This window comes from Engystomops pustulosus, chromosome 6 (assembly GCF_040894005.1).
Source record: "Engystomops pustulosus chromosome 6, aEngPut4.maternal, whole genome shotgun sequence".
NCBI lineage: Eukaryota > Metazoa > Chordata > Amphibia > Anura > Leptodactylidae > Engystomops > Engystomops pustulosus.
The window spans coordinates 27,931,633-27,958,345 of record NC_092416.1 but is presented as its reverse complement, the minus strand read 5'-3'; the positions used below and the strand labels follow the sequence as shown (position 1 = coordinate 27,958,345).

Below are 26,713 nucleotides of genomic sequence, written 5' to 3'. Positions count from 1 at the left end.
TCGGCTACAATAATCAGCTGTAACAGTTATCAGAAGTGTCCGCAATGAATCTTCATTATAAATCCTGGTTCTTATGACAGTCCAACATTTTTAAATCCAATTGTCACAGAGACCAAAAAAAATTGCCTCCAGCTACAATTATAAACCATACAGTTCCGACTTACATATTACATAGAAATTCAACTTAAGTACAAACCTACAGAACATATCCTCTGCATAAGCCGGGGACTGCCTGTATTATACTTTTATTTTGCTTTTATATTACATTCTGCACTGAATTTTATTTTTTGCTGTAGAAAATAATATTTGCATCCTAATTAGCTTCTTCCTGTTTTCTACTAATACTAAAGATTAGACAATCAGGGAAGTGAAAAACCAATGGATTTGTATCAATTATTTCAAATTGACAAACTGCACCACTACAATCCAAGGTGTATGATTTACTCCACAGCCCCCCACCTATCTGCTCTTAGTGTCTTCTGTAGTACTCAGACAGATGTTTGGTAATCTCACATAGACTCACTCAGAGCATAGGGGAGAGGTTGTAGAGCAGGATATTGCACAGAGCACAGCAGTGTGAGGACATGGCCCCAGTGCTACAATTCTGGAATATAAATCCATTTCTCACAGTCCTGCTGCTTCTTACAACATACACAATACTGTGGTTAATAACACTGCTGGATCAATAATCTTACACAGTTTTGCATGCTGTTAACTTTCAAGGCAGGTCATGTTTTTGGCTGATTTGTTTACCTTAAAGGGGTTGTCCACTTTAAGCAAAATAACTGATATTATTTGTGTAATGAAAAGTTATACAGTTTTCTAAAATACTTCCCGTATCAATTCCTTGTGGTATACTAGATCTCTGCTTGCATTTCTCCTAAAGAAAGCTTCTATGTTTACTTCCAGTGGATAGAAATCTGTCCCTGGTCATGTGATGTCACACAGGTGGACGAGCTGTTACTATTATCACACAGCTCTGTGATAATAACGGCTCATGCACCTGTGTGACCATGAACAGATTTCTATCCCCTGGGAAGTAAACATAGAAACTTCTTATACGAGGACAGCAAGCAGAGATCTGGAAAATGGAGCAATTGATACAGAAAGTATATTGGAAAATCATAAAACTTTTCACCACACAAATAATATCAATTATTTGCTGAAAGTGGACAACCCCTTTTTAGGTGGTTTTCAAGACTGATACAATGTAACAAGTTCTAATCTGTGTGGAGTATCAGGTCATTTAATAACTGGATACAAATCAGAATATTTCCATTCACTGCCAGAAAGCATGGATTTTCACAGTGGGGATGAATACAAAGTTGAAATCTGACACTATGGGGCACATTTACTTACCCGTCCTGAGGAGTTCCCAAAAAGTGCGGCACACGTAAATAAGCCCCTACGTTGCATTATTTTGCACAAAATTTGTAGTTTCCATAAAGAACTGATCTAGAAAGGAGCCTGTCCTGCGTCTGTCCTGGGATTGTACGGCAATACTTCTGATTGCTGACAGATTTCTTGCGCTGGAGATCTGCCACAATGGCAGCAATCATTTTACACTGCTGAAACATTATTGCCGGTGTATATGGGATTTGTTTGCTAAAGAGACATTTATCTTATAATGTAGTGTAGCGGGCAGGAGGCTTATAGAGCGACCGCTGGTGCTAATTATGTATCGTCCTATCCAAATCCTTCTGCTTAACTACATACAGGAAGATCCCAGGAACGACAGATGTTTTCATTTTACTCTCATCTATTGTATCATCTTTACTGTAAGGTATAACGGTGATGGCGGAGGATGGGAACATGGCACAAATAATTCACTCTAATGTAGCGGATGCAAATGTCTCGCTGCCATCTATGTGTGTGATACTTACCGGGGGACATTTATCTTTATTTCTGCTGCTTTTTTCCTTTAATTTTTGCAGTTTCCGTTGTTTTGCGACTGTTTACTGTGACTTTTGCTGTTGTTTCTCAAGTACACCTTGGTCTGTATTTTGTGTAATATGCATTATGTATCTTTATTTTCCAGATGTTCTGTGCGACCTTTGCCTTATTTATAATTTTGTGCTTTATTTTTTGCAACTTTTAAGACACAAATCTGCACCAAATTTGCACCAGGTTTTAACATGTAAATTGTAATTAGTTCACATGCTTTAAATGTTTAAAATGTTGCAAAATAAAACCCGCTAAGCAGTGAAAGTTTGGGTTACATTTTTTCTTTAAAGGTAATCTGTCACCATATTTTCACTTATACAGCCAGTTTCAGGTTCCCATAAAGCCCTATTAACTAAGTGAAACCCTTCTTTTAGTTAAAAATTGTTTATCTCACATCCCTATAAATCATCTTGCCTTATAAACAGCCAAATTTAGAGGGTGTGGAGGTGGGGAGGGCCCTCTTTGTGCACCTTCTTCTTGGCATTTAGCTAGTAATGTCATGTTACCAGGGTGACATTGTCTCAGATACTTTAGCCTCCTAACATTAGCAAACTGTACCCCATATATATATATATATATATATATATATATATATATATATATGATAATATGTAATCACAGCATGTTTGCATGACTTCTACTACTCTCCATCCTCCATGGAGGCTGCTGTGAGTTCATGTGATCAGATACATACATGGGGTACAGTTTGCTAATGATAGGAAGCAAAAGGACCTGTGATGATATCAGTCTGAGGAGGCCATGTCCCCTCAACACCCTCTAGATTTGGCTGTGTGCAAGGCAAGTTTATAAAGATGATTTATGGCTTTTTAGCTAAAAGAAGGGTGTCAGCTAGTTAATAAGGCTCTATGGGAACCTGCCAGTAGCTGTTTATGTGAAAATGTGGTGACAGGTTCCCTTTGATTAAATTTTTTTTTGCATTTACAGTTTATTGAAATTTATTGGTCACTTCTAAATTCAGCTTGTTTCAATTGTTTCTTCTGTAGTGTTTATGTCATTTCCAGGTTTAGTCATTTTCAGGGTGCGGCATTTTTTTATGCATCGCAGAAATGCAATGTAGAAAAACACAATGTAGTAAAACGCTCTCAAAGCAGCCACATTCATGGCAAAATATAAGACACATTTGTTCCCGCAGTGCGTTTAAAAATGCATCACAAATGCCACGTGTGACCGCACCCTCATATGTCGTCATCTCCCTGGGGTCTGGCTCGAGTGCTTAAAATTGCAAACCACGTAATGCTTATCTTAAAATTTTGAGTACTTCTCCACTCCTGTACATAACCTCCCCTCATGTGGTTTGTGTCAACTCCTGTACATAACCTCCCCTCACGTGGCTGGTGTCCACTCCTGTACATAACCTCCCCTCATGTGGTTTGTGTCAACTCCTGTACATAACCTCCCCTCACGTGGCTGGTGTCCACTCCTGTACATAACCTCCCCTCACGTGGCTGGTGTCCACTCCTGTACATAACCTCCCCTCACGTGGCTGGTGTCCACTCCTGTACATAACCTCCCCTCACGTGGCTGGTGTCCACTCCTGTACATGACCTCCTCTCACGTGGCTGGTGTCCACTCCTGTACATAACCTCCTCTCACGTGGCTGGTGTCCACTCCTGTACATTACCTCCCTTCACGTGGCTGGTGTCCACTCCTGTACATAACCTCCCCTCGCGTGGCTGGTGTCCACTCCTGTACATAACCTCCCCTCGCGTGGCTGGTGTCCACTCTTGTACATAACCTCCCCTCACATGGCTGGTGTCCACTCCTGTACATAACCTCCCCTCACGTGGCTGGTGTCTACTCCTGTACATAACCTCCCCTCACGTGGCTGGTGTCCACTCCTGTACATAACCTCCCCTCATGTGGTTTGTGTCTACTCCTGTACATAACCTCCCCTCACGTGGCTGGTGTCTACTCCTGTACATAACCTCCCCTCACGTGGCTGGTGTCCACTCCTGTACATAAACTCCCCTCACGTGGCTGGTGTCCACTCCTGTACATAACCTCCCCTCACGTGGCTGGTGTCCACTCCTGTACATAACCTCCCCTCACGTGGCTGGTGTCCACTCCTGTACATAACCTCCCTTCACGTGGCTTGTGTCCATGTGAATTTGAGATATTTGCAACGAAAAGTCTCAAGTGAACACCAAAAGTAGCACCTCCCAGGACAGAAAAGACTAAACATGTAACACAAGAAAAATAAAAGACATGGACATACAGAAGATGCAATAAAGACCTACCAAAAAGTCTCAATTATACCAAAAATAAAAACTGAACTAAGGTACTTGTCCCCAACTGGCTGGTTATCATACCAGTGCCAGGCTCTGTATGGCTCTGATCAGTGACAGTAATTTCGCTGCATTGTCTATGGGTGAATGATGTATCTTTAGCTGCTGCTAAGAGGATAAAGTGGCGGGATCCACTCTTCTTTTAGCTTCTTTTTCACAAAAAAAAAAAAAAAAGTTTTACACATTATGCAAATGAGCCAGAGGGGCACCAGGCGCCATTAAGCCAGGATATGAAAAGCTTAAAGAAGAGCAGAACCAGTCAGAGGAGGCACACACCAGTATGTCAGTATGCTTGGTTTACAATCCTTCATACTGGTGGTAGATGCCCTTTAAAGCCATAACTGCAATCACTGACTACACCTTGGCTGCAATGGCAGCCAATCTAAAGATCATTCATGGTAAAGTTAACTAAAATCCCTGCCCTATGTCTCAGGCTGGTTATCTCACACTTATAATTCTAATCCATGAGCGTAAAATCGATAATTAGAGTTTAGCTCCATTGTTTGTCGGAGTATGAGGTAGTCTGCAATCTACTATCTGTCCCTAAAGCTATGATACAGTTAAGGCTCTGTGCACCATGCTTTACACTGCCGCTGTGCTGCTAAGTGTATGTATACATAAAATGACCTGGCTGCATTGTCTATTGGAGCCTCGGGTAGTCCGAAATCCCTTCCCTGTCTCTTAACAGGCTGCTCATCTCTCATTTTCATACTTTGGATCTATGGATCTATGGGCTGAAGTGACTTTATCTTGTGTTGTCTGAAATGCATTCTAAATGAATATTGTAAGTTTAGGATATATTGTATATAACTTGATGTCACAGAACCTTGTATTTGTGATTTAGTGTTGATCTCCACTTTTAGGCACCAACTAATGTCACATATGGCATGTTCATACATTAGAGACGGGATGCATCCATTCTGGGATAGGGAAGGTGTTGGACTGGCCCACCAGAGCATCAGGGGATCCTCCGATGGGCCCTGGTCTTAACCTGATACTGGTCCCTGGATGGCCATGAAGTAATCTCCGGTTAAAGCCACTTACGAGGGGATTTATTTTAGGACTCCAGTCTGACACTGGATCGGGGTGTCTGGTATCCCTTCACTGGGGGAACAGAGCCTGGATCCTTAGTCTGTTCATCACTGCAGTTTATAGGATGGGGGACTATACCAGTCAATATGGCACATACTTCCTTTCTGTGCATTTTGAGATAAGGTTCTTATTCCTAAGTACTAAGTTAATATTGGATTACTAGCAGCACAAGGCTGAATCTGTGACTTTAAAAAAAAAATATATAGAAAATGTAATCCAATTAATTATTTGAACTAGGTCGCCATCCTGCAAGTCATTTACATCCTAGTCCGATCCATTATTTGGATGCGCCTCCATTATACGGCACAATAGCCAGTCCTGGAGCGCGGCACAATGCGGGGATTGTCCCCGATAAATAAGAGCATATTACGCTGTATAAAGCGCCGGCCCCGCTGCCGGTAATGCTTCTGTTATGTCCAAAATGAAATTTTAATGATACACAACATGGATTACAGAAATGTCTTTATTTGTGCGCCCTGAATTATTTACCCAGAATCCCCCGGTGCCAGCGTCGCCAGCATCCAAACCGGGGACTCACTTCCTTTTTCTTGGCAATTTAGATAAAATCATTTTTTTTTTCCTTCAGCCGTAATCTCTCGCTCGCGCTTCCCCCGAATAATCCTCTTGCAGCCTCTGCAGCTCTAATCTCTCAATCCCACATCCTTGCGGCTTTAATACTGCGGGTTATTTTTCTCTGTGCTGCAGATTTCAGCTGGGATTCATTTTGTTTCAGTTTGAGATAATTTAGAATAAGAAAAAGTTTTTAATGTGTCTATTTGCAGCCTGTCAGAGGGCAGATCCTCTGATTACATTGTTTCAGTTTTCCATCTTGTAGACCTTTGTAGTTGATCTTGTTGGTTGACTGATGCTTCTCAATGTGTGGGGCTTCCCTAATCTCTGCAGCCCCAAGAATTTTTATGTAAACCTACCCCTATCCGTAAGGACAAGGGAGTAAGCTGCTGTTAAACACCTCTGTTCGCTCCTCATTGACTGCCTTTCATATACATTACATGGTTCACGTAATTGACAGACTTGGCAACCCAAGTCTAATAAATATGGCTACTTGTAAGGTAGGGTACCTATAATGCTGCTGTTAGTAGACTGACAAATATAGAAAGGTAGAACATGGTCATTGAGCCTTAAGCTAGTACCCCTACAGCTGTCCCTACCTAATTGCACCTCCCACCCTAAATAGTAAGCAACAACTGGTCAATGTTCTCTTTGACAAAAACAGTACAAACAAACACAAACGAATAGTCACAAGGAAACAAGTCAACACCAAGAGAACAATTTAGTGCAGAATCAAGAGACAAATGGATAGTCAGAAGACAGGCAATAGGTCAGAAATCCAGCAAACTATAGCTGGCCCCAAAGGAGTCTTATAGCAAGCACTGAAAAGTGGGAATACAAATCTCATTGTGATATTAGAGTTCTATCCAGAGAGTGATTGGAGGAGGCATCTGTCCATCACAGCTATCTTAACTGTCTGCAGTCCAGAACAAATTCAACAGGAGACAGATGGATCTGGTGGAAATCAATCAGCGCAACCTGGAGTGGAATAAGGCACAGTTCAGACTGGTTCAGGAAAATATGCAAACTAAGTACATAATGCAGTCAGCAGCACATCTTCTGCCGTACTTCAGGGGAAAAGGATAATGCTGAAGCCCGAGTGGGCACAGATGTTACGGAACAATTATTACCCGTGGGCTATACCACTGTATTGTAGAGTAGAAGCCTAGTGGGTGTATGTGGTACTGTAATAAATATGTTGAATGCAGCTTGAAATCTTCATAGATTTCATCCCTCTTCAGTGCCCACTACTGCCCACTGCAGTATATACTCTGATGTGCTACTAAGAACACATTTGCCAGACAAACATAGTTGTCACATTAATCCTCATGTATCCTTTGTCCTGATGGATGACGTGGATGTGCCCTCCCCGCAGCAGTGAAGCCTGTACCCATGCCCCGGCTTGATACTTGGCATTACCATTGCTTTCATATAAACCCTGTACAATGTGCTTTTTGTTTTCTTCTCCTCCTTGGCCTCCACTTCTCTTGAGACCTGAGTTTCTCTGTAGCTGTAAGCAGACTTACAAGAGGAATAACTGGCAGGGAGAATTCAATTTATTTATAGACATGTTAGAGCCCAGGGTCCTGCTAATTGTGCAGCTTTTATTCTCCAGGAGCAGCGATTCTGTAGGAAAAACTCTGCAGTTCGCAAAGAAAGAGCAAACAAAGGCTTTACTTCTTTACTTGTTTATCTTTTGTTCCGCCGGAAAGTGAAAAGGCCGCACAACAGCCCCGACACGGCAGACTATAGGGAATCAATGGCTGCATGAGGCTCAGTCCTAGACCACGCGGAAAGTCCTCATATTAGGTATTTATATAGGTCTATAGTTATACACTTAGATTGGTGAAGATTATTCTCACCCTTTATATTTGTTCTGGTACATGAGACTTACCTGTTTTCTGTTACCTTATCTTCACAAAGCAGAAAGGTAGCCGGAATTTGGTTTCCAGACACAAGACCCCCAACAATGTATTTTATCCTCTTGTCAGTTCTCCTTCTTGGTTTCATCAGATTTGAGCCCTTGCATCTAAGTTTATATCAATTGTGAAAAAGTCCTTAGCATTGCTATTTATGCCGACTTTCCACATGTAAACACCAAATCTTAATGTTAAAGGGGTTCTCTGTGATTTATTTTATATGGTCACGCCACCATCTTTTGATATCTGCAGTCTTGTTGCTGCCGCTCTTGGACCCAGTAGTCATGTGATTGTTGGGTGTTGTTGAGTGTACAAAGCTGCTGTCAGGGTTCCTGGGAGGTGGTACCTGCTAACACCTGAGACCGGAATCTAAGTGCCACCAGGTCGTTCCACAGGTGCGGCTAGCCCGCGGTGGCAGCCAAGGTACAGAATCAGCATTCAGGCTCAAGGTCAGGAACCGGCATGTAGATAGGCCTGGCGGAAGAGGTGCAAGGTCACAGGTCACAAAAGGAATTCAGGCAAGGCAGGAAAGGGTACAACAGCTAGGAACGTAGGAAGCTTATCTAAGACTAGTGAGGGCAAAGACCGGGTGGAGAGTGATGGGAGTTGCTGGTCTTTATGGGAAAGCCGGAAGTGCCAGTGCCAATCAGAGGTGTGCTGGCCATTTAAATCTTTGATTGCCGGCGTCCATGAGGCCTAGAGAGAGGGGACGGGCACGCGGCCTAGCCGGGACGGTTGCAGAAGCGTGGAGAGGTGAGTGCGGGTCGGGGGGCGGCTGAGCGCTGCCATGGAGAGGGGTACGGGTGTGCCTGCAATGCGAGGCATGGATTGCAGGGACATCCATGACAGCTGCTTGGACTTACCAGCCTAGTACAGCTCTGCCAGTGACTCCCCTGTCTCTTCTCTACCATGGATGTGTATGGCTCTGTAGCCGACAGGCAAGCTGTGACATCATGGAGCCTCCACAAGCTTCAGTGCCATGGAAGCGAAGAAGTCTGCTGTGGGGAAACAGGGAAAGGTGAATATCTAATTTGTTAGGGGGGTCCTAACCATTCAGTCGTGGACCAGGTGTATAGCGGGGAGTTGGGTGTGTGGGAAGCATATCCAGGCTCATGTTGTTGGAAACGTTGTGGTAGAGTTGAGCTCCAGAATCACATTGTTTACTTTCTGTCACTCCTGGATGATACATTGTACCTTGTTTGTTCTTTTTCCTACCTGTCATCAGTGACACTAAGTATTCGGATTTGCAATTCGTAGATTTTTTTTGTCAACATCTGTTACGCGATTATTACGTTAATTAGTCCTGGGTGCTAAGTAGTACACAACACTTGTTATTTTCATCCTGTCACAATCCTGTCCCGTCGACATCGTGCTGGGTGCTGCGTTTGTTATAAAACTGATTTACCGTCGGCGAGAATACGCCTTCCACTGAGGGATCCGGTCTTTTATCTCTTCGCCTTGTCATATTCCTTGTTCTTAGATTGCTTCAGGGATTTTTTTCTTCTGAGCTGTACTGGTCTTTTTATAAGGACGGCTCTAAAATCTCCTCTGCTTGCCAGACAAGTGTACATTTTTGATAGGTAACAAGAACATGCAGACGGACTGTGTCCCCATCTTTTATTTTTGAGGCCACCGGTTAGATTACGTTCAAAATATCTCCATGTCTCTGAACCAAATGTCCTTCCAGAAGTTACATCTTGCGTTATCCTCCAGTCACATACAGAGCTGCAACCACAATTCAAATAACATCACGCAAAGTCCTAAGGCACTGATACACATACCATTGAAGGAATTTCCTAGCTAATTTATCTTAGGATACGTTGTCAATATCAGGACCACCATTGATCAACTGATTTTGGTTGCCTCTGGCATAGAAATCAACACAGACAAAAGAGCTGGAAGTACAGCTTTGTTCTCTATGTAGTGTTGTGACTGTGTTACTGCAGCTCAGCTCACATCTGAGCATGCATATGAAATCACGTGAATTAGGGGTCATTACTAATTCTACGCCCAGTTGTCTGTGGTGGTGGCCATCTCTGTACTGTGAGTCCTGTGAGCTTATGTGTAAATTCACTGCCATCTACTGGCCATTACAAGTACTTAATGTGCAATGTTTGCTTACTTAAATACTTTAATATTCATTTTCTGTGTTTACTGTTTATGTCAACTGGTGGTAAGCAGTCTATCCAATTGGCTGGCAGCCCAGAACTTTCCAGGTGATTCTGGTGTCATCTCAGAGCATTTTGGTTCTAGTATTGGTGAGAGTGGAGTTATTGATATGTGACCTAGCAAAGTCAAGGAGGCAACAGAGAAAAAACCCCGCCTGTAAACTGTTGCTGCAGGGCTAAAGCAGAGAGTTCCATCTGAAGCATCAAAAGCGGTATTCTGCCACCAGCCTTGCCTGCCACTAGAGATGATCTCCATCCTGCTGTTACCACTGTTGGACAATAAACAGACTGTGAGTTGGACCGTACTGTCTCTTTGTGTGTCCCTGGCTAGCCACTTACCATCACAGCCCAAGACGGTTACCAGCTAGCAGTACCCCAGGGGTAACCTTACAGCCATTAGATCTATTGATCCCACCCCCCTTCTTGCTACGTCTGCTCAGCCCAGATTGGTGTGAGTGTTTGACGCATGCCAGAGGCAACTTACTTGCCTCCTGGTCTATGATTGCCCCATACACTGTTAGGCACTGTTGGGCTAGTTAGTATTTACCCCTACATTTTACATACCCCTATTTACCATTCGGGGTAACAGCAAGTGAGGAGTGAGATCACGCAGCCTGTAAGTTTAGCAAGAAATGCCATTTTGAATGACTACAGTTCTACCTGTGATTGGAGTAGAAGATATACATGTAAGTAGTATTTGCAGCGTTTAAAGTGTTAAAAGTGTTCTATAACCTGTATATTATTTAACCCTGTTGATACATTGGGGCACATTTACTAAGGGTCCGCAGCCGCGAATCCGTCGGGTTTTTCCCGAATATTTCCGCTTTGCGCTGTATTTCACGGGATTGTGGCGCACGCGATCGATTTTTGGCGCAATCGCGCCGACTTTCGCGCGACAGAAATCGGGGGCGTGGCCACCGGACAACCCGAAGGATTCAGAAAAAACGCAGAATTTAAAAAGCCATTTGTGTCGCAAGATCAAGCACTCACATGCACCAGAAAAAAGCCGGTGAACTCCGGCGGACCTCGGCGCAGCAGCGACACCTGGTGAATATCGGCGCACGGACCTTAGTGAATCCCGGCAGAACCCGAATCAGCGTTGGAGAACCCGCCGCTGGATTGCGACTGGACCGGGTAAGTAAATGTGCCCCATTGTATATAAGTTTATTATGGATAATGTATATTTAAGGAATTCAAGGTAACAATAATGGCCAGAATTTAAACAATAGAAAAAAAATTGGGGAATTTTCAAATCGATTCTTCAATAATTGCAATGAAGGTGAAGATCTCATGTCCGGGCTCCTGTGTACAGTGATGTTGTCCTGCTCTATGGCTGGGATGTGTATTAATCTGTGTAACATTGGGGTCCCATCAGCAGGGCCTCCCCTCCAGCGCCCCGTACAGTCGTCTCCCAGAGAACGGCTCTGCATCGCATTAATAAATGGAATGGAGTGCCACAATGTCACATTAACAATTTGATGTCACTTTTGCACCAGCGTAGGCAGTGAGGCGTAGTAACATCACTTTAGCAAATTAAATGGAGCATACCACCGGTGCTTTCACAAATTGAATGAAGAATAGTGACATTGCTGTCTCAGAATGCGATCCCATTGCCCCCTCTAGATTTGCACCGAAGGCGCTGAACTTGATTGTCTCAGCAATGATTATCTGTAAAATATGTGCATTTGATGGCAAGAATATTACAGGTTTATCTGCTGTAGGGAAATTAAGGGAAATCATAAAGCCAGCAAAATCTCATTTTTCAGGAAAAACCTCACAGAACAAACTCAGGGACAGAATGCAGAATTGTGTCAGGAGGAAACACTGGTGCCGAACAGTGTATAACATATCATTCCGAAAAGGCTCAGCTATGGAAAAGCATTTCATTATTTATAGTTATGTTGTTACATCCTGTATTATACCCCAGAGCTGCACTCACTATTCTGCTGCTGGTGCAGTCACTGTGTACATACATGACATTACTTATCCTGTACTGCCCTGAGTTACATCCTGTATTATACCCCAGAGCTGCACTCACTATTCTGCTGCTGGTGCAGTCACTGTGTACATACATGACATTACTTATCCTGTACTGATCCTGAGTTACATCCTGTATTATACCCCAGAGCTGTACTCACTATTCTGCTGCTGGTGCAGTCACTGTGTACATACATGACATTACTTATCCTGTACTAATCCTGAGTTACATCCAGTATTATACTCCAGAGCTGCACTCACTATTCTGCTGCTGGTGCAGTCACTGTGTACATACATGACATTACTTATCCTGTACTGATCCTGAGTTACATCCAGTATTATACTCCAGAGCTGCACTCACTATTCTGCTGCTGGTGCAGTCACTGTGTACATACATGACATTACTTATCCTGTACTAATCCTGAGTTACATCCTGTATTATAGTCCAGAGCTGCACTCACTATTCTGCTGGTGCAGTCACTGTGTACATACATGACATTACTTATCCTGTACTGCCCTGAGTTACATCCTGTATTATACCTCAGAGCTGCACTCACTATTCTGCTGCTGGTGCAGTCACTGTGTACATACATGACATTACTTATCCTGTACTGATCCTGAGTTACATCCTGTATTATACCCCAGAGCTGCACTCACTATTCTGCTGGTGCAGTCACTGTGTACATACATGACATTACTTATCCTGTACTGATCCGGAGTTACATCCTGTATTATACTCCAGAGCTGCACTCGCTATTCTGCTGCTGGTGCTGTCACTGTGTACATACATGACATTACTTATCCTGTACTGATCCTGAGTTACATCCTGTATTACACTCCAGAGCTGCACTCGCTATTCTGCTGCTGGTGCAGTCACTGTGTATATACATGACATTACTTATCCTGTACTGATCCTGAGTTACATCCTGTATTATACTCCAGAGCTGCACTCACTATTCTGCTGCTGGTGCAGTCACTGTGTACATACATGACATTACTTATCCTGTACTGATCCTGAGTTACATCCTGTATTATACTCCAGAGCTGCACTCACTATTCTGCTGGTGCAGTCACTGTGTACATACATGACATTACTTATCCTGTACTGATCCTGAGTTACATCCTGTATTATACCCCAGAGCTACACTCACTATTCTGCTGCTGGTGCAGTCACTGTGTACATACATGACATTACTTATCCTGTACTGATCCTGAGTTACATCCTGTATTATACTCCAGAGCTGCACTCACTATTCTGCTGCTGGTGCAGTCACTGTGTACATACATGACATTACTTATCCTGTACTGATCCTGAGTTACATCCTGCATTATACTCCAGAGCTGCACTCACTATTCTGCTGCTGGTGCAGTCACTGTGTACATACATGACATTACTTATCCTGTACTGATCCTGAGTTACATCCTGTATTATACTCCAGAGCTGCACTCACTATTCTGCTGCTGGTGCAGTCACTGTGTACATACATGACATTACTTATCCTGTACTGATCCTGAGTTACATCCTGTATTATACCCCAGAGCTGCACTCACTATTCTGCTGCTGGTGCAGTCACTGTGTACATACATGACATTACTTATCCTGTACTGATCCTGAGTTACTTCCTGTATTATATAAATGTTACCTGTCTGTGGTAGTTCACCTGTAAGTCCTGGATGTCCTCAGCTGTCATTGGCTCTTTGACATTTTGGTCCTGCCACCTTAAGCTGTCTGGGCCTGGGTCTTGCCTCCCCCTCCTCTGAGGTGGCTTAGACTCTGCGCTTTCCATTTGCAGCTCTGGGGACATCTGCTCCGCTGACTGCACACAATGCAGACTGCACACTATAACATCATCCATCGCATCCTCCGGCCGGGAGAGGGGTTACCATGGCGACTTCTTCTTAAGCCCTTTCCGCCGTGGAGAATTCCTGGGAGTAAAGGTCGCTGTTTTACCTGGTTATCAGCGGTGACCGGAGATGCCAAGCATGGGAGCAGAGTGCCTGTAGGAAGCCACCCAACGGGAGGGGAAAAGGCCACGGTGGCCACATGTAGCCAATGGACTCAATTATGATAAAGATCTGTTACATGGAATAGCTAGACGGGAAAGAGAAGTTATAACATTGCTACAGCCGCGGCAGAGCTCCTGCGTCCCAGAGCAATATCAGCGCGTCCGACCTACCATGCAGCATTTATTACATCACTATCTTTCCACATAGTATGCACCTGAACTCATGTATAACTGCTACCCCCGCAACCCCTATCACTACCCACCTGAGGAGCCCCTAGAGTACATATAGAGTATTGTGTACTACTTCTAGCACTAGCGTCGAGAAAGTCATGGTTAGTTCATAAAAGGTAATTTAGGTAATGAAGGTTATAGGTGGAAAGGAGTACAAGGTTTTAGGTGTATAGGAGTAGAAAGTAATGAAGGTTATAGGTGTATAGGAGCACAAGGTAATAAAGGTTACAGATGGATAGGAGCATAAGGCAATAGAGGCAATGGGTGGATAGGAATACAAGGTAATGAAGGTTATAGGTGGATAGGAGCACAAGGTAATAAAGGTTATGGGTGGATAGGAGTACAAGGTAATGAATTTTATAGGTGGATAGGAGTGGAAGTTACTAGAAGTTATAGGTGGATAAGAGTAGAAGGTAATAAAGGTTATAGGTGGATAAGTGTACAAAGTAATGGATTATATAGGTGGATAGGAGTACAAGGTACTAAATGTTATAAGTGGATAAGAGTACAAGGTAAAGAAGGTTATCGGTGGGTAGGGGTAAAAGGTAAAGAAGATAATCGAAGGATAGGAGTACAAGGTACTGAAGGTTATAGGTGTATAGGAGTACAAGGTACTGAAGGTTATAGGTGTATAGGAGTACAAGGTACTGAAGGTTATAGGTGTATAGGAGTACAAGGTACTGAAGGTTATAGGTGTATAGGAGTACAAGGTACTGAAGGTTATAGGTGTATAGGAGTGCAAGGTACTAAAGAATATAGGTGTATAGGAGTACAAGGTACTGAAGGTTATAGGTGTATAGGAGTACAAGGTACTAAAGGTTATAGGTGTATAGGAGTACAAGGTACTAAAGAATATAGGTGTATAGGAGTACAAGGTACTGAAGGTTATAGGTGTATAGGAGTATAAGGTACTAAAGAATATAGGTGTATTGGAGTACAAGGTACTAAAGAAAATAGGTGTATTGGAGTACAAGGTACTGAAGGTTATAGGTGTATAGGAGTACAAGGTAATGAAGGTTATAGGTGTATAGGAGTACAAGGTACTAAAGAATATAGGTGTATTGGAGTACAAGGTACTAAAGAAAATAGGTGTATTGGAGTACAAGGTACTGAAGGTTATAGGTGTATAGGAGTACACGGTAATGAAGGTTATAGGTGTATAGGAGTACAAGGTACTAAATGTTATAGTTGTATTGGAGTGCAAGGTAATGAAGTCAAATAGAGTAGAAAAAACATGAGTACAAGCACTTATAGGGCAACCTCTCTAGATCTGTCTATATGCATATGGTTGGTGAGCGGTGTGGGTCTACTCTGACTTTTCTCTGTTAGGCTGCACTCATAACAGCTTGTAGTGCATCAGAATAATGTTCCTAGGTCCGCTCCAATAAAGTATATTCAGCGAAGAACATGAAGAAAAATGGTCCTTGGTGGTGGTGCACTTTTAAAGGGGAACAGAAAACCAGTTGTATTAGTTAAAAGCTATTAAAGCATATAAAGCAGATACAATGCATTTCAGGGTAGGACTTACACCATCCTCAGGTTACATATGTACATATGTAGGACTTACCCCTTCAGGTCCACCAAGGTCCATATCTCTTCTTTACTAGAACGTAATGAAGGATATAGGTGGATAGGAGTACAAAGCAATAAAGGTTATGGGTTGATAGGAATACAAGGTGATGAAGATTATAGGTGAGAAGGAATAAGTAATGATAAAGGTTATAGGTGGATAGGAGTACAAGGTAATGCAAGTTATCAGAGTATAAAGAGTACAAGATAATGAAAGTTATAGGTGTAGAGGAGTACAAGGTAATGAAGATTATAGGTGGGAAGGAATAACAGATGATGAAGGTTATAGGTGTAGAGGAGTACATGGTACTAAAGGTTATAGGTGGATAGAAATACAAGGTAATGAAAGTTATATGTGTAGAGGAGTAGAAGGTAATGAAAGTTATAGATGTACAGGAGTATAAGGTGATGGAGATTATTGGTGGGAAGGAATAAGAGATAATGAAGGTTATAGGTGGATAGGAGTACAAAGTAATTAAAGTTATAGGTGGATAGGAGTAGAAGCTAATGAAGTTTATAGGTGGATAGGAGTACAAGGTAATGAAGGTTATAGGTTGATAGGTGTACAAGGTAATGAAGGTTATAGGTGGATAAGTGTACAAGGTAATGAAGGTTATAGGTTGATAGGAGTACAAGGTAATGAAGGTTATAGGTGGATAGGAGTACAAGGTAATGAAGGTTATAGGTGGATAGGAGTACAAGGTAATGAAGGTTATAGGTTGATAGGTGTACAAGGTAATGAAGGTTATAGGTGGATAGGAGTACAAGGTAATGAAGGTTATAGGTGGATAGGAGTACAAGGTAATGAAGGTTATAGGTTGATAGGTGTACAAGGTAATGAAGGTTATAGGTGGATAGGAGTACAGGGTAATGAAGGTTATAGGTGGATAGGAGTACAAGGTAATGAAGGTTATAGGTTGATAGGTGTACAAGGTAATGAAGGTTATAGGTGGATAGGAGTACAAGGTAATGAAGGTTATAGGTTGATAGGAGTACAAGGTAATGAAGGTTATAGGTTGATAGGTGTACAAGCTAATGAAGGTTATAGGTGGATAGGAGTACAAGGTAATGAAGGTTATAGTTTGATAGGTGTACAAGGTAATGAATTTTATAGGTGGATAGAGTACAAGGTAATGAAGGTTATAGGTGTACAGGAGTACAAGATAATAAAGGTTATAGGTGGGAAGGAATAAGAGATAATAAAGGTTATAGGTGGGAAGGAATAAGAGATAATAAAGGTTATAGGTGGGAAGGAATAAGAGATGATGAAGGTTATAGGTGTAGAGGAGTACAAGGTAATAGAAGTTATAGGTGTAGAGGAGTACAAGCTACTAAAGGTTATAGTTGGATAGAAGTACAAGGTGATGAAAGTTACAGGTGGATAGGAGTACAAGGTGATGAAAGTTACAGGTGGATAGGAGTACAAGGTGATGAAAGTTATAGGTATAGAGGTGTACAAGCCTGGATTGTTTGTCTTGGGAAGTAGATTGTTATGATGGGATGTTATTCAATGGATTTAATCAAACGCCATATTTGTTGTCTAGAAGGAATTGTTTCCCTGCTATGAAGTAATAGGCACCAGTCTTACAAGTTTCTTTCTTCATCTGCATCCACAGACTATTGAATTTAATCTAAATGTTCTACTATGATAAATGTGCAGCTATGTAATTGCTCACGGAGGATAAATTGCACCTGATACGTTGTAACAATAGTGTGAGCAGGAGAAGAACAGGACAGCGTTATGGTTGTATTACACTGTGTTCTCATTCACTGACAGCATGCAGAGAGCTCTATTTTGTATCCGCTCTATCATTTACGTGGCGCAGAGTTGTCTGGTCTATTGCGCGCCCTTGGACGCTGGTGTTGGTAAATGAAGTTTCCCCAGTATATGAATAAAGTGTAATAATCATAATAACAGCCTTAGCTGCCGATCCAGCTGCTCGTGAGATGACGGTGACAGCCTGCTGCTAAAATGCTTTATTTTTCGTCGAAAATTGCCGTTAATGTGTTTGTCGATAAACAGTAAATTTGTTTTTTTTTTTTTTTCCTTTCTTATTTTTTTTGTAATGGAAAATTGTTAGGTTTGGGATTTAGTGAACATTGTGTATTACTGTGGCACTCATTCCTCCGGAGGCCACCTGAAGCTGTTGTCCATGATAACATCTCTAATAATGGACATGTAAACCAGCCCCTGCAGATTGGCGGCCCGGACACCGGGGTCCTGGAGCTGCCGCCGCAGGCTTTAATTAAAAGTCCAAGTGCCATCAAAACAGGTTGAGTTGCACCTTGTGTAAGGTCAGATTGGGGGCACGGCCCCTATAACATGTTTAATCTCCCACCCTGAGAAAGAGAAGATGAGAAATTATTAGCGGTGTCTCCGTCCATCACCGCAGTTCAGCACCTGTGGGTGAATGATGTGTTCGGCTGTATGGAAGGGACACAGTGATTGACGGTGTGTGGTGGCTTTATGACTGCGGGAGATGGAGGAGACATTACTCTGCGCTGCTGGACTGGAGATGGGTCTACACACCTCTCTTAAAGTGCCACATACAAAAATCAGACCAAGACAAATCATTTCTTTCATGTTTAAAATTGATTAAAATGTAACTTTCTTTCATGGGAAAATGCCTTGCACACTTGTGGAGACTTACAGCCATTGATCCTCCCCTGGTGGATTTTAGAAAATATGCTAATATGTTATGCATGATGGGATAAGGAAAACATTGCCTCTTAGCTCTCTTTTAAGGCAGCCCCCTTAAAATCGAGCATGATTTTTAAGAAGTCTTATAATGTGAGATTAAAGCCAAGCCAGTAGATCTAATCCAGAAGGAAGAGATTCCCATCTGTAGGCAGCGCTATTTTAATGTGTCAGGAGCTGCCTTACAAGGTGGCCAATGTTTTTCTTATCTCATCTGGAAAACTTATTCGCATATTTCCCCGATTCTAGTGGAGCGTCAATGGCTATAAGTCTCCACATGCCTGCAAGGCGGCATTAATTGGCAAAGTCTCTGTAAGGAGAAATTCCCGACTTTAGTCAATGGCCTCTCACTCAGCCTTTATCAGCGCATTAGTCATTAGGCTTCTTTAAAGGCATCCTTGATGTTAAGGGGCTGCCTTACATGGTAGCTAAGAGGCAATGTTTCCCTTATCTCATCCTGGATAAGTTATTGGTATATTTCTTAGTGATTATGTGGTATAACAGAATGTCTGTGAGGGTTCCCAGTATTTCAGAAACATATTCTATCATGGCTGATGGTGTAAGTTCCGATCTTAGTCTGTGAGAGGTTGAAAAAAGTAATAGAAAATAGAAACAAAAGTGTTTTAATATTGCTGATATTTCTTGGAAATGAGTCTTGAATAATATACATCAGCAGTACAGTCTGGAGGGTTTCAGAAATCCGTCTTAATCTCATAAATTTTCCCTTTAGTCTTGATTCTGGAAATGTTTGAAGGTTTTGCTCGGGAGGTTGATTCTCCGGTCTTCCCCGATCCTCTGCTGTATTTACCTCCATTCATCTGCGCCTCACTTTACCCCGAGCCCCATTAGAATTCAGGGGATTTGAATAAAATATAAGGAATATCCGACCTAAGTTAATTGTAAACATTAGGAGATAGGAGCGAGCGCCCGCGCCCGGCACCTCATAATTATCTTCTCTTCTCACACAGATCTTGGCTCCTTCCTCTTATGTGATAAATTCATAAATATTTAAAAACCGAAAGGGGAAAAAAAAAATGTCTGCATTTAAATGATCAAAACATCAGAGATGTAGAGATTTCCAGAACTGCTCTTCAATTAACGCTCTGATCCCGGCCTCCACTTGGCGAGAAGGAGACGCGGCCGCTCTCGCTGGAACTTAACGCTGTATTATTATTTTTGTTTTTCTATTTTGTATCTTTTGGAGGTTTTAATTTATTTTTTTTTTCAGCAGCGCAAGGACAACATCAGGGAGAGGACATAGTTTTCAAAGCGCGACTATGAACTCCAGCCCGGAGTATTAAAACTCATTTGACTGTCTAAGTGAGTGGCGGGATGTGGCGGCGCTTTGATATTTGCAGTTTAGAAGGCGGCGGAGAGTAAATAAAGCCGCCGGTAAATAATGGCAGGTCTGGGGGGTTTATTTGCACGCGCTTATTCTTGCTCACACACCGCGCTCACCTTTACAAACATCTCACAGGCTGCAGGGGATGAATTATACATGTCGGGTCCGCTGAAGCGCCCACAGCTCTGGACGGGGACAATTCTTCTACCTGTTTATTTATGTCGAGATGTGGGATGTTCTCATAGAAATACAAGTAACTTCCAGGAGCGGCTTACTATGGTATAACTGCATAGCACTACCTCACGCTATACAAAGGACATGCGGACACTCAGAGGTCTATTCATAACCATAATGTCTGGTACTATATTCTTAGGAGCCCTGGTTTCCAAAGAAACACCTTACAGTGACATACTGAGCCTTGGGTTACAGTACAAAGAGAAAGAGCAGTTACCTACTGACAAGTAAGGAGGCTGCAGAATAATGCTGACACTTGGGGGGACAGGACAGGAACACGCTGACACTTGGGGGACAGGACAGGGACACGCTGACACTTGGAGGACAGGGAAGGGTCACGCTGACACTTGGGGGACAGGACAGGGACACGCTGACACTTGGGGGACAGGACAGGACAGGGACACGCTGACACTTGGGGGACAGGACAGGGACACGCTGACACTTGGGGGGACAGGACAGGGACACGCTGACACTTGGGGGGACAGGGCAGGGTCACACTGACACTTGGGGGACAGGACAGGGACACGCTGACACTTGGGGGGACAGGACAGGGACACGCTGACACTTGGGGGGACAGGACAGGGACACGCAGACACTTGGGGGGACAGGACAGGGACACGCTGACACTTGGGGGACAGGACAGTACACGCTGACACTTGGGGGACAGGACAGGGACACGCTGACACTTGGGGGTATAGGACAGGGACACGCTGACACTTGGAGGTACAGGACAGGGACACGCTGACACTTGTGGGACAGGACAGGGACACGCTGACACTTGTGGGACAGGAGAGGGACACGCTGACACTTGGGGGTACAGGACAGGGACACGCTGACACTTGGGGGGACAGGGCAGGGACACTCTGACACTTGGGGGACAGGACAGGGACACGCTGACACTTGGGGGACAGGACAGGGACACTCTGACACTTGGGGGACAGGACAGGGACACGCTGACACTTGGGGGACAGGACAGGGACACTCTGACACTTGGGGGGACAGGGCAGGGACACGCTGACACTTGGGGGACAGGACAGGGACACGCTGACATTTGGGGGACAGGACAGGGACACTCTGACACTTGGGGGACAGGACAGGGACACGCTGATACTTGGGGGACAGGACAGGGACACGCTGACACTTGGGGGGACAGGGCAGGGACACGCTGACACTTGGGGGACAGGACAGGGACACGCTGACACTTGGGGGACAGGACAGGGACACGCTGATACTTGGGGGACAGGACAGGGACACGCTGACACTTGGGGGGACAGGGCAGGGACACGCTGACACTTAGGGGACAGGACAGGGACACGCTGACACTTGGGGGACAGGACAGGGACACTCTGACACTTGGGGGGACAGGGCAGGGACACGCTGACACTTGGGGGACAGGACAGGGACACGCTGACACTTGGGGGACAGGACAGGGACACACTGACACTTGGGGGACAGGACAGGGACACGCTGACACTTGCGGGACATGACAGGCTGACACCTGAGGGAATTCAACAGTAACACCCTGACATTTAAGGACCAGGTAATGACATGCTAACCTTTGAGCTAAAGGCTAGGACTGTAGGGAGTACCAAACCCAACCAAGAAAAACTGGCACTTTGCCCTGTACCTTAAACCCAACCTAACATTAAAAGACCGGGAAACTCAAGTGTTTGGTTAATGTGGGAAGGCCACAGCATTTTATTTACCATAACAGGAAAAAATAAATTATTTAAAAACATAATAAATTGTCAAACATTTTTAAACTCGGTAGGCCAATTCGACTTCTTCAAATCTTGTGAAAACTTCGCCAGAATGGCAGCTACGGAACAGCAGCCGGCATGTGGGCAACTTCCAAACGCCTTTGGGCCTGTGTAAAACTCCACCTCTGCTGTGACATCTGTAAGAAAACAGAAGGAAACATCCAGAACCCGAAGGATAAGAATCCTGAAAAGAGATAAATGTGAGGGCAGGGTGGGAGGGAGACTTCTCGCCGCACCGGTGCTGGGGGAAGATGGAAAGAGACCCCCAACGTGCTCTCGAACTTTATAAAACTCGTGGGTGGGTCCTCACATGCCCCAAACCCCCCCCCCCAGTGACCTCACTTAGGAAAGGGGGAAAGCCAAATCCAATGGCTCTTAAACCTCCTCCCACAGTCCTCTGCCCCTCCGCTAGACGCTTTGGGGCTTATTATAACATACTGACACTTGGGGAACCTTACTTTAATACATTAACAATTTTTTAGCCTGAGGAGCTTACACTCGTTTGTCTCCGGTTCACTTTCTGAAAGCACCTTTTTGGATTTTTGGGTATTCTCTTAGTGGGGACATATGCATTGTGTAGGGGGGCTCTATATTCCTTGGGTTGAGATCCTTCCTTCTATGTGGATCCTCTATGAGGTCATTACTCCTCTTATTAGGGTTTGTTGTTCTTTGGGGTAAGGCTGGTTATTTATCGCTGTCCGTCTCGCCAGTATTGTCCCACTGTGAGCATCATCCCCATTACTCTTCATTTGTAATATTTGTCTGTATTCCTTCCATACATATGGCAGGATCTCTGTGTAATGTAACCTGCTCCACAGAGAGAGGTCACTAATGTAATATCAGCAAAACAAAACATTACAAATCATCTGCAATGTGTCACTGCTTTAATAAATGCCTGTTAACTGTGTGAGCGCTGGAGGCTGGGCCCCACTGCAGGGATTTACAGGCTCTCATGTGGCTCCGAGGGGCCGTGCAGGCTCCAGCTCATTTTCTCCTCTTCCACTGCTTGGGACGTGATGGGAATTAAGAGGACATTTTATATATTAGAGATTTTTTCTGCTGCAGAACTGTATAAATCTAGTACAAGGTAAGATGACCTGAAATCGGTGGTGTGGTGATGGGAGGTGGTGGCAGGAGAGGCTGCGGATCCAAAAGAGTAATATTCCTACAGCTATTTATAAGATGTCTATATCTGACACTACAGTCACTTATGCCATCAGTAATCTGCAAATATTTTTGCTCTCATTTTTTTCATTATATACATTGCATCATTTCAGCACTGGAAAAAAAATGTTGCCTAAAAAGTAGACTACAAAACAAATGGCTAACAAATACCAATAGATGGAACGCACACAGAACACTGGTCATAACACTTCCTCCTCTGCAGTATCTGTCTGTAATGTGCAGTCCTCTCTGAGCTGATGGATGGAGAGAGACCTAGCTGCTGTGACTCACTCCTTCCCATCTCCTCTCCATAGACCTCTATGTAATATAACAATAAAAAAAAAACTAAAAAACTTTATTGTCACACGAAATAAACAAATCATTACTCCTAAATTCACCAGAAATAATAACGTACATGTGGTATACAGTAATAATCTATTAGCAAAGAATTCTGCAAAATGGCAATGGCCCCAATAACCCCTTCCTAACATAGACATATACCAATGACTATTGTGGTTGAAAAATCTGACATTTCATGCTGCTGTGACTCACCCCCCCCCCCCTCCCACTCTCCATAGTCTTCTATATAATCTGACATTTCATGGTTCCTCTGTAATGTGCAGTGCTCTCTGAGCTGATGGATGGAGAGTGACCTAGCTGCTGTGACTCACTCCCCCCCCCTCACTCTCCATAGACTTCTATATAATCTGACATTTCATGGTTCCTCTGTAATGTGCAGTCCTCTCTGAGCTGATGGATGGAGAGTGACCTAGCTGCTGTGACTCACTCCCCCCCACTCTCCATAGACTTCTATATAATATGACATTTCATGGTTCCTCTGTAATGTGCAGTCCTCTCTGAGCTGATGGATGGAGAGTGACCTAGCTGCTGTGACTCACTGCCCCCCCCCACACACTCTCCATAGTCTTCTATATAATCTGACATTTCATGGTTCCTCTGTAATGCCAAGCAGGATTACTGCAGTTTAGACTTACAGTAGCATCATATTCAATGATGGATCAGTTGCCCTTGTAGGATGATTATCACACGTTTCTATATTACACCTCTATATTCCTGGGGTGATCTTGTACTAGTTGCTGTTTTCTCTTCTTTGCTACTCACTAGGGGCATAACTACAGTGGTAGCAGCCGCTATGGGGCCCGCAGTGTCAGGGGGGCCTCGTCGCCTGACCTGACACAGCAAGATGTGCACCATTATATACACATTGGGGGTCATTTACTAAGGGCCCGAATCGCGTTTTTACGTCGGGTTACACGAATTTTACCGTTTTGCACTGGTTTTCCCTGAATTGCCCTGGGATTTTGGCGCACTCGATCGGATTGTGGCGCATCGTTGCCGGCTTGCACGCGACGGAAATCGGGGGGGTGGGCGTCAGAAAACCCGTCTGATTCAGAGAAACCGCCGTATTAAAAAAAAAAAAATGTGTCGCTTGGCACGCACTTACCTGCACCCGGCCCGGCTTGGTGAACTTCAGTGAACTCCGATGGAATTCAGCGCAGCAGCGACACCTAGTGGACATTGGGGGAACTGCCATAGTGAATCGGCGGAAGACCCGAATCCTCCGCGCGAATGGCCCGGGTAAGTAAATCTGCCCCATTGTATATACAGGCAGTCCCCGGGTTACATACAAGATAGGGTCTGTAGGTTTGTTCTTAAGTTGAATTTGTATGTAAGTTGGAACTGTATACTTTATCATTGTAACCCCAGACAATTTTTTTTTTTGGTCTCTGTGACAATTGGATTTTAAAAATGTTGGACTGTTATAAGAACCAGGAGTAACAATAAAGCTTCATTGTAGACACCTGTGATAACTGTTACAGCTGATCATTGTAGCCTAGGACTAAAGTACAATAAATTACCAATTTCCAGAGGTCTGTTTGTAACTAGGGGTCGTATGTAAGTCAGGTGTTCTTAAGTAGGGGACCGCCTGTACATGATATGTATATAACATATATGCAATGTACTGTGTATATGTTGTATGTGTATATGGGGGATGGTGTCTGTATATACTGTATGTGTGTATATATGCTGTATGTTTGTATATGGCACTGTATATGTGTGTGTATATAAGTGAGTATACAAATATGTATAAGTGGGAAGGGGGGCCCATTCAGAAGTCTGCTATCCGTCCCAGCCTCTCCTTGTTACACCCCTGCTGCTCCTGTCTCCCCCCCTGCCTTCTTACTATACATTAATGGCTGATATTGACCTGAATAGGAGCTTGTGATAAGTGTGTCTTATCCTCCATACATATGAAGATAGGTTTATGCTAGAATTACCTTTAATCTCTCTTTAATTTTATTCTAATCCGTCCTACAAGGGTTTTGTATTATGGGGCAGCCATTAATAATCGCTCCGCTTTCTCCTCTGTTTGCTTGTGTGATGGGGATAAATAATTCCCTCTCGCCGTGTGCTGCCCCCCCCCTCTCTCAGTACAATAACGATAATGTATTATATATGAACGGAATATTTTCTTTATGTGCTGCCTTAGATATTAAAGTAATTATGACTGAAGATGTTTTTCTCCATCTACTACATCAGCCATAAACCACTGACCGGGCCCTGCGTTACTAGATATAGGTTGTCCTACAATCATAAGTGATGAGGTATAATCCTCCTGGATGTGTCTTATGTAACAGGCGGGTTCTAGACTGCACCAATCTCTGGATTACAATAGAAGGTGACCAATACCTTGTGATAGAGCCATCATATAAAAGCTGCTTCTAGGCTTGATAAGTTGTAATAGATTCACATGTCCTAGTAATGACATTGAAGGTCATCTATCTAGATCTGCGTTTTTCACTCCAGGTGGCTTGTGGGCAGCATGGTGACTCAGTGGTTATCAATACAGCCTTGCAGTACTGGGGACCTGGGTTTAAGTCCCAGGGTCAACATCTGGAAAGATTTTGTATGTTCTCTCTGTCTTTGCGTGGGTTTCCTCCGGGTCCTCCGGTTTCCTCCCACATTCCATAACATACTGGTAGGTTGATTAGATTGTGAGCCCCATGGGGACAGGGACTGATATGACAAGTTCTGTGCAGCGCTGTGTAATCTGTGTGCACTATATAAATAAAGGAATTATTATTATTAATACCCTATTGTTTGGGGCATGTTGCCATGGTGCAAACTTGGTCCACAGCCTAAGCAAGCTTCACACCAATCTACTCCACCCTGGGGTCATTTTTAGGGAACCTTAAAGCCAATCTGGCGTAAAAGATGTTTGATCAGTCCTCTTCTAGGATGAGTTTCTGGGGTGTTGACAAAACTCCATTTGTACAATTGGAGGAGAAAAAGTTGCAAACCGTTAGTTTACACCTTTCTCTACTCCAAATAGATAATATCCCCCAATTGTAACAGGTGCAAAGAACACAGAAGCTTCCGTAGTCTAGTCCTGAGTTAGTACTATAGTCCATAGATATAATATCAAGCCAATGTAGAACAATTATAAAATGATACCTCTGGCCTCCTGATATATCCGCCACTGGCTGCACAAGTGCCGAGGAAGCAGGGAGGAGGGAGAGACCGTGTAACAGTCTCTAAAACCAGATCAGAGAACGGCTCGGCTAGCTCCGCGGGCTAATTAGCATAATTTTAAAAGATGATTTTAGAAGGAAGGAGTCCATGGATAAGAAATATAAGCAGAACACCGCAGTCACGGTGCCTGGATCTATAGCAAGTGTCCCTGGTTTATCATGATGGATTTTTGATGGTA

The 26,713-nt window shown here is 43.6% G+C and overlaps 1 protein-coding gene and 1 long non-coding RNA gene across 5 annotated transcripts in view; one reads left to right on the top strand and one right to left on the bottom strand.

Moving 5' to 3' along the window:
• Window positions 1–26,713, top strand: part of IGSF21 (immunoglobin superfamily member 21) — a 430,456-nt gene that overhangs the window by 155,642 nt on the left and 248,101 nt on the right. The window lies entirely within an intron of this gene.
• On the bottom strand, window positions 6,615–13,886 carry LOC140065623 (uncharacterized). Its single transcript, XR_011847988.1, has 2 exons — window positions 13,620–13,886; window positions 6,615–6,890 (listed from the first exon to the last, which is right to left on the bottom strand). It is a non-coding gene; the product is annotated as an uncharacterized lncRNA (long non-coding RNA).